This window comes from Mus caroli, unplaced genomic scaffold, assembly GCF_978045245.1.
Source record: "Mus caroli unplaced genomic scaffold, Mus_caroli_1 scaffold_14, whole genome shotgun sequence".
Classification (NCBI taxonomy): domain Eukaryota; kingdom Metazoa; phylum Chordata; class Mammalia; order Rodentia; family Muridae; genus Mus; species Mus caroli.
This window is the reverse complement of record NW_028227269.1, coordinates 82,752,484-82,768,538: the sequence shown is the minus strand read 5'-3', so window position 1 is coordinate 82,768,538 and position 16,055 is coordinate 82,752,484. Positions and strand designations below refer to the sequence as shown.

The window sequence follows — 16,055 nt, the reverse complement described above, 5'->3', positions numbered from 1 at the left end:
TCTACTTTCTTTAAGATTTATTTACTTTTAGTGTGTGCATTCATGTGTTTTGTTCACATGTATGTATGAGAGAGATGTGTGGGCTTTCTGCCCAAAGTCCCAGAAAAGGGCTATCCGATCTCTTGGAATTGGAGATGAGGTAGATTGTGAGCCATCATGTGAGTGCTAGGAATGGAACCCAAGGTCTCTAGAAGATCAATGCATGCTCTTGGTTACCGAGGTTACCGAGCTGTCTCTTCACCCCTCTGTCTGTCTTTTTAGCTTTGACAAGCAGGTTTGCTTTGAACAGGGCTATCCCTGGCTTAACATAAATCAACCTTAGGTACAGTTTGTTTGTTTGTTTGTTTGTTTTTTCCTGACTCCCAGTGGAGAGCTGGACAGAGAGGCCTTCTCTGAGTCTGCTGAGCTTTTCAGTAAGCCAGTGGTTTCGAACTACCCTAATCCTATGACCCTTTAACACATTTCCTCAAGTTGTGGCAACCCCCAACCATAAAATTATTCCATTGCTACTTCGTAATTGTAATTTTGCTGCTCTTATGAATCATAATGTAAATATCTGATACAATGCAACACAATGCAGTGTTTACTTAATACAACACATCTTGATCATTTTTAACTTTTTTTTAATAAGAAAATGTATGGTTAGTGAACCAGATTCTGCCCTCACAGACTTAAACTCCCTTGTCTGAGTTCTGTCTTACGCAAAGCTGGGGCCTTAACATTGCTCCTGCTGCTCTGTAATCCTTGTGTCATTTTCTCCCACCAGGGAGAGACTTTGTCCCTTTCCTCTTTGCATCCCTGGCACTCCCAGTAGAAGTCAGTCTGCGAATGGTAACTGAGGGATGAATGGAAAATGCCTATGTGGTCAACACAGCAGAAAGGGACAGCAGGATCCCTTTTGTTGCAGCCACAACATCTAGACTGGTTGTGGGGAGCTCAGAACTTGCTAGTTAACACTTGGGGTTCACAGAGGGATTCCTATTAGCATCAGTATATACTTCTGCAGAGAATGCCTAAATGCATAAAGAATGAGGACCAGATAGTTTAGCCATTAAACACACACACACACACACACACACACACACACATACACACACACCTATCTTTCTGAACCAATCCCTCTGCTGTCTTCATCTCCATCATTGCAATTTGGTCACATAAAACTGAGAACACACAAAAGAAAGTCAGGGCATTTTAATTTTTTTTTTTTTTTTTTTTTGCAAAACCAGACTCCAGGAAACATGCCCATTGCTGAGAACATTGGATGTGGTTTAGGTAGCAAAGCAAATGATCTAACAAGGAATATATGTGCTGAGCCCAGTTCCTGTTAAATTAATAGATTCACGTTCTGGCACATTCACCACCTCACGAGTCATAGCAACCGGATGACGGCGTAGCAACCCAGCGGTTGCAGCCGCTGCACAGGAGAAACATCAGAGCCTGGTGTCTCTGGAGGGAAACTAGAAATGGCCGGTCCAATTGCCAGTCTCCGCTGGAGGGATTGGGGGCGGGGAGGGAACATTAGGGCAATCGCGGGCAGATACTTGCCCTGGTTGGGGCTAATGGAGGATGACATCTTTCCTACTTCCTAAAACTTTTGTTTTGTATTTTAAAAGTAAATAATATGCTCCAGCCAGAGAGGAACCACGCTGAGCAAAAGACTCAGTCACGTGGCCAGCCTGTTCTTCCCAGCCTGGAAGCAGCAGGAGAGCGATTCCTATCAGAGGGAGCCGGCTGGTGCCTAGCTCTCTCGGGATCTCACAGTTTTCTTTCTAGTTCTCATATTTATCATCATTACCATTACCATTATTGTTACAGTACTGAGAAGTGATTGAACATCAGGCCCTAGGGAAGCTAATCCGGCGCCCCACCTGGGGGCTATAGCCTCTTTTTACTTCTTATTATTTGGGGGCAGGATTTACTGAGATGTCCAGGATGGCTTTGAACTTGTGACCTTCCTGCCTCAGCCTCCTGAATAGATGGGTTTACAGGCTTGTGTCATCAGGTATGACTTTCAGTTTTTATTTTGAATTCAGTTGTGTTAACTAATTTATTTTTGAGGGGGTGGGTGGGCTGGGGAATCAAACATAAAACTGTATGCTTTGCTAGGCATGGGCAATATTCCCTAGCCCAAAGTAGCCTAACTTTCTTTTCTTTATTTTTTTCTGTTTTGTTTTTTGGTAGGTCTGGGAGGGCGGGGGAGGGGACTTGAACCCAGGACTTCAGACATGCTAGGCAAGAGCTCTACTACTGAACTACATCCCAGGCCAACTCCTGGGTTTCAGAAACTTCTCCAGCCACCTGCCCTTTCTGGCTGCCAGCGTTTTAAGTCACTTCTGTCGTGTTTTCCTTCTGGAAGCAAAGCCTAACTTCTCAGTGCCAGCATCTTGGAAGCTAGGATGGAGTCCTTGGGAGGAGGAAGAGAATGCATGGACAGATGTAAATTTCTGTGACTCAAAGACATCTGCATGTGCTGTGGGGTAGGTGACACCCAATACCGGGGCTGCCAGGGATGGCACAGCAGCAGTCCACACCCTCTGACCTAGTTTTAAATGGAAAGATAACCTTTGTTCAGCAAAAGGAGTGAAGGCTCAGATTCAGGTATTATACTTAAATCTGCTCAGGGTCCTTGCTTTTTTTTTTTTTTTTTTCCTTCTTTATGTTCTGTTGTGCAGAGAAGTTACCATCGCACATGAGGTTGTCCTTAGGCCCCCAACTGTCTTATGTGCTGGCTTTTATGTTAGAAATCTGCAGCTGTTCGACAACTACCCTAAAACAGCAGCATGGCTGGGGATGCCGTAGTAGTTCAGTGTTTGAGATACTTGCCTAGCATGCACAAGGGACTGGGTTCAGTCTGTAAGTAACACACACACACACATCCTCACAAACAGATCGGCTTGAGATAACAAACATTTCTCATTGTTTTCACGGTTTCTGTGAGTCAGGCATCCAGGTAGCTTAGCTGGGACAAGGTTATTGGGTTTTGGTGGTGGTGGTGGTGGTGTTTGTTTGTTTTTGTTTTTTTTTTTCAAAGAGACTGGGTTTCTTTGTGTAGCTCTGGCTGTCCTAGAACTAGCTTTGTAGACTCCACCTACCTAAAGTCGTGCACGGTCACCTCCACTGCTGTTGCTATTGAGATTACTGTTAAACTGATTCCTGGGCTAAGAGACTTTGGAAGGCTTGGATAACATGGGATATGAGAGAGACATCCCTTTCCAATCTCACTCAAATGGTTGTTGGTAGGTCTCTCACTTCCTTTGCAAAGGGCTGTCTAAGAACATGACAGTTGTCTTCCCTTCCTTGCAAGGAGCAAGATAGACCGAGACACAGAGACAACCCAAGCTGGAAGCTACAGCTTTCTCTATAACCCAGTCTCACAGATGATATCACATTTCTTTTGCCGAATTCTGTTTGTTAGAATTGAGTCAGTAGAGTTAGGGACAAGAGCTTGTGTAAGGGTGTGAACGCCAGGCGGCAGAGATCATTGGCAGGGAGCTGTCTACCACATCCTCCACACAGGGTCCCGAGACTTCCAGCAAATGCCACACTAGGTAAGGACAAAACATTGTGTATGTGCTTATGTGAATGTCAGGCCTTCACACATTGTGGGCTCTGCTAATTACTCCTGGGCATGCAGAAATACTGAATATTCATGAAGTTACCACAGAGGATTTAGAATTACAATACTGAACAACAACAACAAAAAATATTCCACTCCAGTCTTAGCAAATATGGAGTAACACTGTTGTCTTCAGAAGCCTGGTCATTGCTGTAAGGAATTACTTCTATCCCAAAATCAAAATGGGGAGTGCCTCCGCCATTCCTTTACTCCATCGTATTATGAAATAATAAAATGTCAAAGAGTTATATTTAAGTCTATACTATACTTACTTCTTAAGACAATATTATTTTCCATTCACTGCACTTTTTGTGTTTGTAATGTAATTGTAATGTCTCGGTAAAAGGCAGACCCCAGTGCACTGGTAGCTGCAAGATGAAGGAATTCACGCTACCAGGAGAGCTTGGGTCAGGGTCTGCGTGCTTCTCATCTTTGGGTGAGTCTGTGGCTTCTCTTGGGGTATTAAGCAGACCTGGGGTGGGGGTATCCCCACATGTTATTTTCCATTAATCTTACATCACCTTTGACACAAAACCTGCACTCAAGCAGAGGGCTCAAAAAACAAACAACAACCAAAAAAACCAAACACACACACACACACACACAAAAAAAAAAAAAAAACCAAAAACAAGCAGAGGGCTTTCTGGGCTTCAGTGAGGAGATGGGAGGTCTGGGAGACATTATCAGACCAATGTGTTAGTAGGAGCAGTTTGGAAGTGGGAAAGGGAAAATTTTGTCCAGCTTTAGTGGAGGTCTCTGAATGGCCTTTTATGGGTCCCTGTTTTCCAGGGCAAGCTTCTGCCTCACTAAACATTTCTGATAGGAAAACCTTGCCCTGCAGTTTTGGCTGTCTGCTTTTTTTTTTTTCCCCCCACAGCAAAGGCTAGCCTAGTCCTCTCTCCAACCTAAGGGAATTAGGAGTCTTTCTTTGGGCACTGCTGTGTTACTGCTTTCTAACTGGTCGCCAGAGGCTCAAAAGGCAGCTCTCTGTTGATGTAAGTTTTAATACGCCGAGAAAATTTATTTTGGGCAGTGATAAACTTCAAAATTACTATTGCCTGAAGCTCCTGCGTCCAGGATCCACCTTGTAAAATCACTTCTGGCTAATGATGACACCCGAACGCACCAGGCTCCAGAGATTCTGAGACTTGAGTGCACAAGGAAGAGGTGGGGATCCAAGAAGAAAGGGAACAGAACGACTATTTCCCAGACCCGACGTGGGTGATGACATAGTTCCTGAAATACAATGCATGGTAACATCGTGTACAAGTGCCACCCGGGGAAAGCCACTGACAACTGTGCAGACCTGTAAATGAGGATGGGAGATTGGAGTTTGGCCTAGCATTATTCAGGAAATAGTACGCTGCTTTCACACATGTCCTCTCTAGTCCAAATAACAAATGAAATGAAAACCTTTATTATCTCTCCCCTCTCTCCCGACTGTATGTGTGGGCGCGCGTGCGTGAGAGGGGGAATGTAGGTCGGGGACTTTTTTCCCTAGGGTCCCTTGAACTCGGCCCTATGAGCTCCAACGCCACTTTTTAGACTCAAGGGAGAACAGGAAGTCTCCGATCGCACTTTCCCCAAGAGCGGGGTGAGAGTTGGGACGAGGCTTCCAAAGCCGCTGCAGCACCGGGAAACCGAGGGTTTGGCTGGGGGCCGCGCGGAGGCGCGCGGAGCCGGGGCGCGGGCGGGGCAGGAGGCTGCAGAGCCCTGCGCGCCGCCGCGCGAGCTGCTGGGTCACAGCCGGGGCCGCGCCGCCTGCTCGGCGAGGAAGTGACGACTGCGCCGTCCCGAGAGCAACAAAGTTTGAGTCTGCTGGTCGCGCTCGAATTGCGTCCCGAGCCCCCTCGGAGCTGCCCAGGGATCCAGCGTGCAGGTGAGTCGAGGGAGCCTGGTGGCCTTCCCGCCGTGGGGGGCGCCGAAGTGGAGCTCGGGGCGGGAGGGGAGATCCGGAATTCGTTGGGGCTCGGCGGCGCGGGCCGGGCCGTGGGGCACTGGGAGTGGGGGTGCAGGAGAGGGACAGGGTGGCGGAGATCTCGGCCGGTGTTGCGCCTCTGAGGTGGTTGTTTTGACTCGGGTCTTAGACCGGCCTGGCTGCAGCCTAGCCCTCTCCGGGAGCCACCCCTGAGCGTAGCGATGCCGGGAAGGGGCCTCCCCGGACCTGCGACCGGAGCCAGCCCTACACCCCGCGCCCCATCTCTTCGGGTTGCGTGCAGCTGCTTTTCCAGCCCTTCCCGGTGTTTCCCCGGGAAACGTTCCCTTCCTCTACACCGCCCTCCTCCAGGTTTCAGGAAGGAAGTTACAGGAACTTTCCCTCTACTTTTGTTTGCTCGGCCTTGCAGTGACGAAGAGCAGAGCAACTCAGAAGTTTGGGTCAACAGCCCTATCCATTTCCAACCAGCAAAACCCGAGTTGTCCCCCAGGCCTCCTTGAAATGAGCCCCTCCCGACTCTGCACTTTTTCTCCCTCCCTCCCAAGCCCCGAACCCAACAGTAAGCTCTCTAAGGCCTAACACTTTGCAATTTAGCCATAAAAACTGTCAGCACACCCACGTACATATGTGAGTGTTTTCTATATAAAACTCAGAAAGCCGCTTCCAGTGGACTCCGTGGCATCTTGTTCTTTTCTGTGTTCTAAAACGGCTAGGGCTGCAGGAGTTTGCCTGGGAACTTTGATGATGGTTCCCCGCCGCCCGCCCTCGGTAGCCTCGTGGCTCTGGGTCTTTAAAGAACAGCTGAGAAGTTTATGACATCTTTGCATAGTTGCAGGGGTCTTGGCGTGGCCCAGCAGCTGGCGCCAGGGCTCCTTGGTTTGTGCCTGAAGCTGTGCAGCGGCGGGGACAGGGCGATGTGTGCAGGAATGTGTGTACAGGCCGCGGACAGTTGGAGATGGGATGTCTAGAACTTGAATAGTGCAGTCCCTAGCAGCAGCTTCCTGCCGGTCTGTAATTACTGCGTGATTGCACAGTCAGGCTTTGTTGGCGTGGATGTTTATACACACGCTATTGTGCAAGCTCTTGGTGGTGGTGAACAAAACGCAGATTTGCATTGCAAATGCTTAGGACAGATCTGGGCCTGAACTGCTGTCCTCGAATTCTTCTTACCCTTTAACTTTTGCAGGATGGCTGTTTCCTTGCCTCTCCCTTAACCTCCGACAGCTTGCTGATCTCCTGAGAGTCTGGAGCCTACTCAGGAAAACAGTCTTTCCTTACTATTTACTACAGAATAAATATCTTAGGCAGCCTGAACATTGTGCCAAGAACTGTACCTTCACTTGTCCTGAGAAAATGTGGGATGACGTCAGCAGGAAAAGGAGATAGGAGATGACTGTCCAATCCTGTCTTCACGGAAGGGCTGTTTGAATGAGCAGAATTGCAGGATTGGGGCTAGCTATAAAGAGGAGTCACAGGTCATGTATGTCTGAGCTGGCCGGGCAGACTTTGAGCCTTGAAGGATCAGCTGCAGACATTTAGGTGGGTCCTAATTCCTTTATTGTGTTCTGGGCAAAGGGGAAGCATGCTTAGTGGGTAAAGGAAATGTGCCAGGCTCTGAGACTATGTGTCTGTGTGGCCAATGGCTGTGGGGGGTGAGGGTGACTCACATGTTTTCCGTAGTGTGGTCCCTATACCTACTTCCCTAGTACTGTCTATAGGGGTAGGGGTCTTCATATCTATCCAAATCCTGCCCTGCAGGAAGCAGGCTGTCTTAGCTACTTTTCTAGTGATGTGAAGAGACACCGTAACCAAGGCAACTTATAAACCAAAGCATTTAATTGGGGACTTGCTCACAGTTTCAGAGGATGAGTCCAGGATCATCATGGCAGGGAACATGGCAGCAGGCAGGCAGGCATGGCGCTGGAGCAGTAGCTGAGAGCTTAGATCTGATGGATCCACAGCAGCAGGTTTGGGGGTGGGGGTGGTGTGGGGGTGGGATCAGGGGCACTGAGCCCAGTATAGGCATTTGAAAACTCAAAGCCCTCTTCCAGCAACACACCTCCTCCAAACAAGGCCACATATCATAATCCTTCCAAAATAGTTCCACTAACAAATGAGGAAGCATTTAGATGTATGAGTCTGCGGGGACGGGGCGGGGAGTGGGGTGGGGGAGGGGTAATGCCCATTCAAGCCACCACAGGGGCCCAACCTGCACATAGGAGAAGGCTAATGGTTTCTTGAGAGCTTCAACTGTATGGAGGACCAGTGCAATCCTTTGGAGACCAAGAAGTGAGTGCTGCATTTGTGCAAGGCCATCCTTCTGTCATCCCAAGTGTCTGTCAGTCATACAGTCTGTCCTGGGCTGAGATTCACCAGGCAATGCCTTTCCCTGTTGTGCTACTCTGTGACTGCTTGGCACCAACCCCCTACAGTGCACTCATGGTTCTCTGCTTCCAGAAGCAGATACTGGTGACCGACTGGAACATGCTGGTGTTCCTTCATGGCTTCTCAAGCCAAACAGTGGAATTTCACTTGGAAGCCAACTGCAGGGTTGCAGCCTTGTGTCATCTGTATGTCACCGGCACAGTGACTGCTTGTCAGACTATAACATTAGGGCACACAGTCCCTGGCAGGTATCTGTGTGCTTTCAGAGACTGGAGGAAAATCATGTAAAATCAGGAGAGTTCTGGAAGCTCTGGTTCCACAGTAGCCACAGGGGAATGGATTTAGAACAAAAGCCCACTAAGGTAGGAGTTGCCTGGAATTTCACAACTCAATTGCTCCGGGGGATATTGAGTTTTTACTGAACTTGTCTGTCAAGGTTCTTGTCACCTGACTAGAAAACCCCGCCTCCGTGAGTCCTAGTGATACCAAGATTGATGGAAGGAACAGGCTTCCTTCTGACCCCCATCCCCACCCCCCTCCCCCCACCCCCCAGAGAAAGAGAACTCTGAGTTTATGGTCTTTTATGTCCTTGATGAGACTGGGAAACACCCAAAGTGCGCCTGGTGTGGCTGGCAGGATGGCAGGGAGGGGCCTCTTGCCAGGCCTGCTCCCCAGAGCTGTGGAGTCATCTGCAGGTCTGTCCCCCACATCTCCAGTTTGGCTTGACTGAGTTTCACACAGAGCTCAGGCCCTTCCTCTCTCTGGTTTACTAGGCTTTGCCTTTGTTCAAAGAACTTGCCCCTGTGGTGGCCCCCCCTCCCCCAAGTCTAGGCCCGCGGTCCTCACCCACCTTTACATAAATGCTTGATGTTGCTACTGAGTTCAGAGCCCCTCCTGCAGCCTTGCCATGCACAGTTAGAATCACAGCTGGAAAACAAGCTCTGACTGAAAACCCGAGAAGGGTAACAAATACTTTTATTGCTCCAGAAGGAAATGCTACAGGAGATGTTTGTGGAGTTCAGCAACTCCAGGGGAAAAAAAAATCAAAATGCTACTGGGAGAAGCAGCTTTTGTGAAGAAGGTGACCTCAGTGTAGAAGGCCCTTTATGCCGTCCAAGCCGAAACTTCTATTTCTAGCTTTCTGATTCCTTCTGCTGCCTCAGGCCCTGCACTCCAGAGGATGCAGTGTTTTGACATTAACAACTTACCTCCAAAAGAGGGAGGTGGAACAGCCCTGGCTGAAGAGGACATTCCAGACTCTGAAGAAAGTGCTGCAATCTTCCAGATGCTGCGGCTGACCGTGCGGAACCACATGCGTGCTTGTTTCCTTGTATAAAGCAGCCCTCGCTTGAGGTCTCCATGAAGCGCTTCTTTGTGAGACCCTTAAACGTTCTTTTTCTGGTCCACATGACACGGGGCCAGAGTGTTAGGACTTTGTGTCTTAAGTACCACTTGAAATCCACACGAGGCTTTGAATAAGCCTCGGATAAAGGGCTGCTCTGTAATCTTACCATTAATGCCAGTAGGCAAGGGTCAGCCTTCTGCCCAGCAGCCTTCAACGGCTCCCCACTGTCTCCATGGTAAGGATCAAACTGGGCCTTCCTCATAGAAGTCTGGCCTCTGCTGTTCTCCTGCCTCACATCACAGCCCTGACCCAGTGACCCGCTGTGGGTGTTTGTCCAACCACTGGTAACAAGCGTTCTGGCCCCTCATGCTTTCCTGGATGCCGGGAATATCTCCCTCTTCCTCTCTTCCACTGGGCTCAGCCCCGCTGTCTTCCTGTGTTTTTCCTTAAGCATTTCCCTGCCCCAACCTGCGGGCTCTGCCTGGGTCTCTGGTAACATTCACTGGGGCCTTCTGCTGAAGAGAACCTTAGTCCTGGTGGAAGGATTTTCAGCTTCTCTGTTGAGCATGACGGCACTTCAGCTTCTTAAATGGAGCTGTAAAGAGATGACAGTGATCAGTTTAAAACTCAGCTGGACGCCCTTGTTTTATATATATTTATATCCCTAGACCTCTTCCTCCACTTACAGCACATTTTGGTAAACGATGAATGGTGGTGGTGGTGATGGTGGTGGTGGTGGTGATGATGGTGGTGGTGGTGATGATGGTGGTGGTGGTGATGATGGTGGTGGTGGTGATGATGGTGGTGGTGGTGATGATGGTGGTGGTGGTGGTGGTGGTGGTGTTGGTGGTGATGATGATGGTGGTGGTGGTGGTGATGGTGGTGGTGGTGGTGGTGATGATGGTGGTGGTGTTGGTGGTGATGATGATGGTGGTGGTGGTGGTGATGGTGGTGGCGGTGGTGATGATGGTAATGACATAAAAGGTTAGAGTTAAATTTGTCTGCTTCTGCTTTAGTATGCACATAAGCCATAACCTCAAACCCCATGATCCGTGGTGTAACTTGCAAACACGTTTCCTCCAGGCCTGCCTCTCTTGCCTGTTAGCCGCCGTCGCTGGACCCTTCTGACTCTTCACCTCAATCATTTCCCCCATGTCTAGCACCGCTTTCTCTCTGGGTGTCAGATAGTATCTGTCCAGCATCAGGCTCGCTCCTTCTTGACCTGATTGGGTGTGCCGTCCTGCCCGAGATGCCCTGCTATGCCTTGGGACCTGTCTTAAGGGCCAAGGGCTTATTCTCTAGGTTGCCCTGGCCTTCTGAGGGAACCTGAGGCAAGACTCTAGAGATGGGCTACTTCCCAGGTGGCTGCAGGCTTGCTTTGTGCAATCAGGGCCTGACTTCTAAAACTAGGCTAAAGTCGAAAACCCGAGTCTTGAGGTGGATCCTGGCTAAGCTCTGGCAGGAGGCTTGAGGAGTTCTCAGGCTCGGACTCCCGCAACCTCACCTTGTGAATCAGATTCTTTCTTTAAAAAAAAATATATTATGTGTGCGATGTGTGTGAGTGGGTGTGGGTATGCATATGTGTGGTGTGGTGCATGTGTGGGGGTCAGAGGACAACTTTGTGAGGACAGTGCCCTTCCCCCACCTTGACGGAGCCCAAGGATTGAACTCCAGTCTCCATTTTTCTTTTCTTTTTTATACCCAAGATGTAATTCACATATTATAAAACATACCCTATAGGTGTGTTCTTTAAATTTAGTAGGTGCCCCTCCCCCAGTTTTCTATTTAGGAAGCTAATATATATGCATAGTTCGAGATTCAAATGATATGTTGCATGGGTATAACGTAAGTCAAAATAATCTCAACAGAGACAAAAGAGATTGCTGTACATACATATACACATATATTCAAAGAGAATTAGAAAAATACATATTATTAATTATGAGAGAAAGATTTTTTTCTTAAGAAAAATACAAAGCCCAGAAGATATTAATAAAATATTAATGTAGGACTGGAGGATGGCTCGGTGACAAAGTACTTGCCATGCCAGTCTGGAGTTTGGATTCTCAGTACACACTTAAGGACATAATGGCCTGCCTGAGATCCCAGCACTTGGGATGCAGAGATGAGATCACAGCAGCAGCTTGCTGGCTTGCTAGCTCATGAGTCAGTGTGCTTTGGGATGGAGTGAGAGACCCTGCCTTAGTGCAGAAGGTGACAGGCACTCGAGGAGGACGCCTGACATCCACCCCTGGCCTTCATGTGTATGTGCACACTTGTACACGTGTATGCCGTCCATGTAACCATGGACACACATTCATGCACACACACACACACACACACACACACACACACACTACACACACACATGCATGCATACCTCACGCACACATGCACAGAAGAGAAACTTGATAGTGTGATGGGTGATATAAAGTTTGAAAATGAGGCCCCCTCCTCTGATGCTCGTCATGCCTGCTGTCCTACGTACGGTTCCTCTCACTTAGACAACTACGCGTAACATTTTTTTTTTTTCAGCTCCTCTTCCAGGTGTAGGCTTAGCAAACAGGGGAATGTGGAGCCATACACAGAAGTTTGGAGGTTGTTCTACACCAGCCCATGTGAGGCGGCCTCACTGTCCCTGAGGCTGAACTCTGCTCTGCTGTGTGAATACCATGATTTATGCTACTAGTCACTAGTCACTTACAGAGGAATGCTTGGATTGTTGCCAGCCCTTGCACTCCAAACAGTGCTGCAACAAATACACTGGATTCACCTTCCAGCCAGAATTCTCTTCTCTTCTCTTCTCTTCTCTTCTCTTCTCTTCTCTTCTCTTCTCTTCTCTTCTCTTCTCTTCTCTTCTCTTCTCTTCTCTCCTCTCCTCTCCTCTCCTCTCCTCTCCTCTCCTCTCCTCTCCTCTCCTCTCCTCTCCTCTCCTCTCCTCTCCTCTCCTCTCCTCTCCTCTCTTCTCTTCCATTTCTTGTCTGTTTGTCTGTTTATTTTTTTTGTTTTTGTTTTTGTTTTTTCAAGGCAGGGTTCCACTCTAGCCCCGGGTGTCCTGGAACTCACTCTGTAGACCAGCCTGGCCCTAAACTTACAGAGATCCACCTGCCTCTGCCTCCTGAGTGCTGGGTTTAAAGGTGTTCCACCCTCCCCACACCTCCCAGTCACCTTTAGCTCTTAATTGATTTTAATTGCTAGACATTTGTTAAGTCCCCCAAGCTTTCTAGCCAGACATAGCAACCGTCCCAGCTCCGGAGAGGAATGAAGAGAAGGCCCAGTAACATGGACTTGATGCCCTGAAACAGCTGATTAGCACAGGGACAGTGTTGTGGGAGAGACAGCCTTGGAGATCTCGTGAATGGGTCCCACATGCTCAGAGAAGCCTGTATCCCAGGTGAGTCCCAGAGGGCAGAGCTGCCTGAGTGTGAATCTGTCCCTGGGAGAATGGAATTTGGTGGGACAGTAGATAAGCCAAGGAATACAAACATAATTAAGATTAACCATGAAAGTCCTTTCGTGGACACCGTGTGCTCAGCAGGCAGAGTTGATCCTCCCCACCCCCACCCTTTTCTGGGTCTTTCCTTATTTCCAGGCTGTCTTAAGAGTTTAGAGTTTGCTCTTGGTTCAAGCTGGCTTTCCACTTGCCATCTTCCTGTAGGCTTCCAAGTGCTGTGATTATAGGTTTCCGGGGTCGTGCCTGCATCATATAGGCTTGTGATACTTAAGATTTATCTTAATGCATCCTATTTATAGGAGAAGACTGAACACCAGGTGGAGAGGGATATGTAGTATGAAGTAGTATAGTAGTTCATTTAAATGCTATTGTATCCCCCAGGATGGTGAAATAATTACCTCACAGTATTCCACCGCACCACACCAGGCTGGGGGCTCTTAGCACAGGAAAGGCAGGTGTTAATGGCTGTTTTCCCCCTTGTTCTATTATGTTCTGTCCCCCCCTCCCCTTCATTCCCTCCTCTGTCTGCTCTCTCTCCTCCTTCCTAGTAAGCTTGGCTATTTGAATTTGTATAATGTAAATGAGTGTGGTAAGAGAGCCCATTTGCTGTGTACTTCCTGGGAAGATCATGGGGGCTGTAAGTTAGGAAATAACTGTGTGGGGCTAAGCAAGAAGGGATCTTCAAATAGATGCTCAGGGGATAATGGAAGAGAGAATCATGGAGCTGGTTTTAAACTGTGGCCTTGGGTTTGAGTTGCCTGTGGTTGATGTGGGATTGACAGAGGGCGCTGCCCATGTGGACGGACTACCTTGCTCTAAAGCCGTGGTTTGCGGCGTACCCTCTCCTTGCCCCTACCCTTCTTTGACCTTCGAGCTGAAGGCCAGCAAGAGGCTTGCAGAGAAGTAAGCAATATGGCTCTGTGTCTTCTCCTGCAGGTGCTATGGGGTCCCTCAGGAGCCAGCCACCAGGCATGCTGGTACCTTGTCTTGCACTAGAGGAGACAAAGCCCCTCAAGATGTGTTCTACCACCTCAGAGGAGGTGCAGGCAGATGGCATTTAGAATCTGACGTCTCTAGTCATGGAGAAGAAATTGTAGCATGGTTAACTTTGCACTGTGTGGCTTACAAGGTGCTCTCTCTCCCTGCCTTCAGCTTTCTCTCACGCCACATTCGGTTAGCGAGAGCATTGAAGAAAGCAAGGTCCAGTAAGCACTAGGGAGCACGAGGAAGGTTCAAGTGTCCACTCCACATCTGCATCCTCCCAGGGGACAGTGGGGACACACCATCCAAGAGCAGTTAAACATTAGGAAATTCAGTGTTCAGGACTGGTTAACTCTCCCGTGGTCAAAGGAGAGTGGAAAGTCAGGAAGGCCTGTTTGACCTTACTTACAGCTTGCAGGTATGTGTGTTATATGACTGCCGTGGAGTTAATGAAGGAGAGGCTTATCAGGTGGTGGTGGCACAAGCCTTTTTTTTTTTTTTTTTTTTTTTTTGGTTTTTCGAGACAGGGTTTCTCTGTGTAGTCGTGGCTGTCCTGGAACTCACTCTGTAGCCCAGGCTGGCCTCGAACTCAGAAATCCGCCTGCCTCTGCCTCCCAAGTGCTGGGATTAAAGGCGTGCGCCATCACGCCCGGCCGGCACAAGCCTTTAATCCCAGAGGCAGGAGGATCTCTGAGCTCGATTCAAGGCTAGCCTGGTCTATATAGATCGAGTTCCTGGATGGCCAGGGCTACACGGTGAAACTCTCTTGAAAAGCAAAACAAAATAACAGAACACCTCCCGCCCTCACAAAAATGAAGGTGGGGCTGCCTGAGCCTCCTGAGAACCTGAAAGCAAGTAGGCATCCGCCAGGTGGCAAAGGGAGCCAAGGCGGTGTAGGGACAGGGAACGGCTCAGCCAGGCCTGGAGGTACAACAGATCGGCTTTGGAGTGAATTGCAAGCTGCAGAGAGAGACTCCGTGAGCTTGCACAGGCCAGCTTGCTGGATGTGCCAGCAAAGAGGTCTGGACCACTCCGGAGACAGTGGGGAGCAGCGAGCATTAGATAGGTGTGTGTGTGTGTGCTCGCGCGTATAGGGGAGTGGGGAACGGGTGTTTCCTTTCCAAAACTCAAACTGCAGCACAGAGATTAATTGGAGCTTGAGGAAGAGGGACCCAAAGGGCCAGAGTGAGACGGTGTTACTGTCCTTGAAAGAGGGAGAAAGAGAGAAGCTGGTTAAGGAGACGTCAGGACGTGGCGTGATGGACCCACTGAGTGTTCAGTGCAAAGCAGTTAAAAGGTGAGCTCAGATTTCTGCTCAAGGCATGGATGCAAGAGCAGGTTTTAGGGGAAGATTGAGTCTGAGTTCAGCCATACTGGGTTGGAACCTCTGGGACATCTGAGAGAGATGTTCTGTGGGCAAATCGGTCTGCAGCAGGAAAGCCCCAAAGTACTGTTTGTGGGGTTTGGCCCGTCCAGCTCAGTAGCCCACCCGATTTTCACGAGGCTACTCCAAAGACACTCTGTTTAAGCAAGAAGGATGGCTGCCACCCCAAGCCTGATCGTCTCTCTGGCTTCTTTGGTCTGCAGGCCATTCTGGGGCAGATTTTTTTGGGGGGGGATCACCAGTACATAGAAAGCTGTGGGAGCTCACAGAGAAAATGACTTCATGTGAGGAGGAAGTGGGGAGATCACTGGCTAAGGGCTGTGGCTGAAGAGAGTTAACAGCAGAGACTGAGAAGGCACCGAGATGAGAGAGGAAGAACACAGACTGACAGGAAAGCCCGAGAGGAGGAGAAAGCGTGCTTGTATGGTGAGAACAGGGACTGCGATTTCGTGCACAAAATAATGCTGCGTTGTACTTTATGAGAGTTCTCCATTAGACTTTCTTAGATTTCGTTAAGGTAGATCCACCACTGATCCGAGGGGAATCAGGACAGAGCACTGGAAAGACATATTGGTAAAGGAATTAAGTTGTGGAAGTTTTGCTGTGGAGGGGATGGTGGTGGTGGTGGCGGCGGCATCTCCTGGGATATGGCTTCCTGCAAGGTCTCCAACTTAGGTTTCCTCAGCCCAAGTTCACCATTCCCTGAGCAGGTCCAGGGCAGCAGGGATTGCTTTTTATTTTTGACATATATACATTTAATGCAAGGCGCCTGCTCAGTGTAAGCGCCAGGGTTGTAGCCTTTACAGCACTTGCCACATCACGGTTCTCAGGTGGCTGTGATCCTTTGGGATAGTTATAGGTGTTGGAATTAGATTCTCCACAGACGGAAAGAGAGAGACAACCCTTCACCTCTCCTCCCTGCCCCCGTACGCATGGTAGGCAAACAGTCTA

The 16,055-nt window shown here is 49.0% G+C and overlaps 1 protein-coding gene across 1 annotated transcript in view; it reads left to right on the top strand.

Annotated features, from left to right (window-relative positions):
* The first annotated feature begins 5,376 nt into the window (after positions 1–5,376).
* Positions 5,377–16,055, top strand: part of Mideas (mitotic deacetylase associated SANT domain protein) — a 66,836-nt gene continuing 56,157 nt past the window's right edge. The window contains exon 1 of the mRNA XM_021179360.3: positions 5,377–5,498. The gene's annotated coding sequence lies outside the window, so the exon portion shown is untranslated. The remainder of the gene's footprint in view (positions 5,499–16,055) is intronic.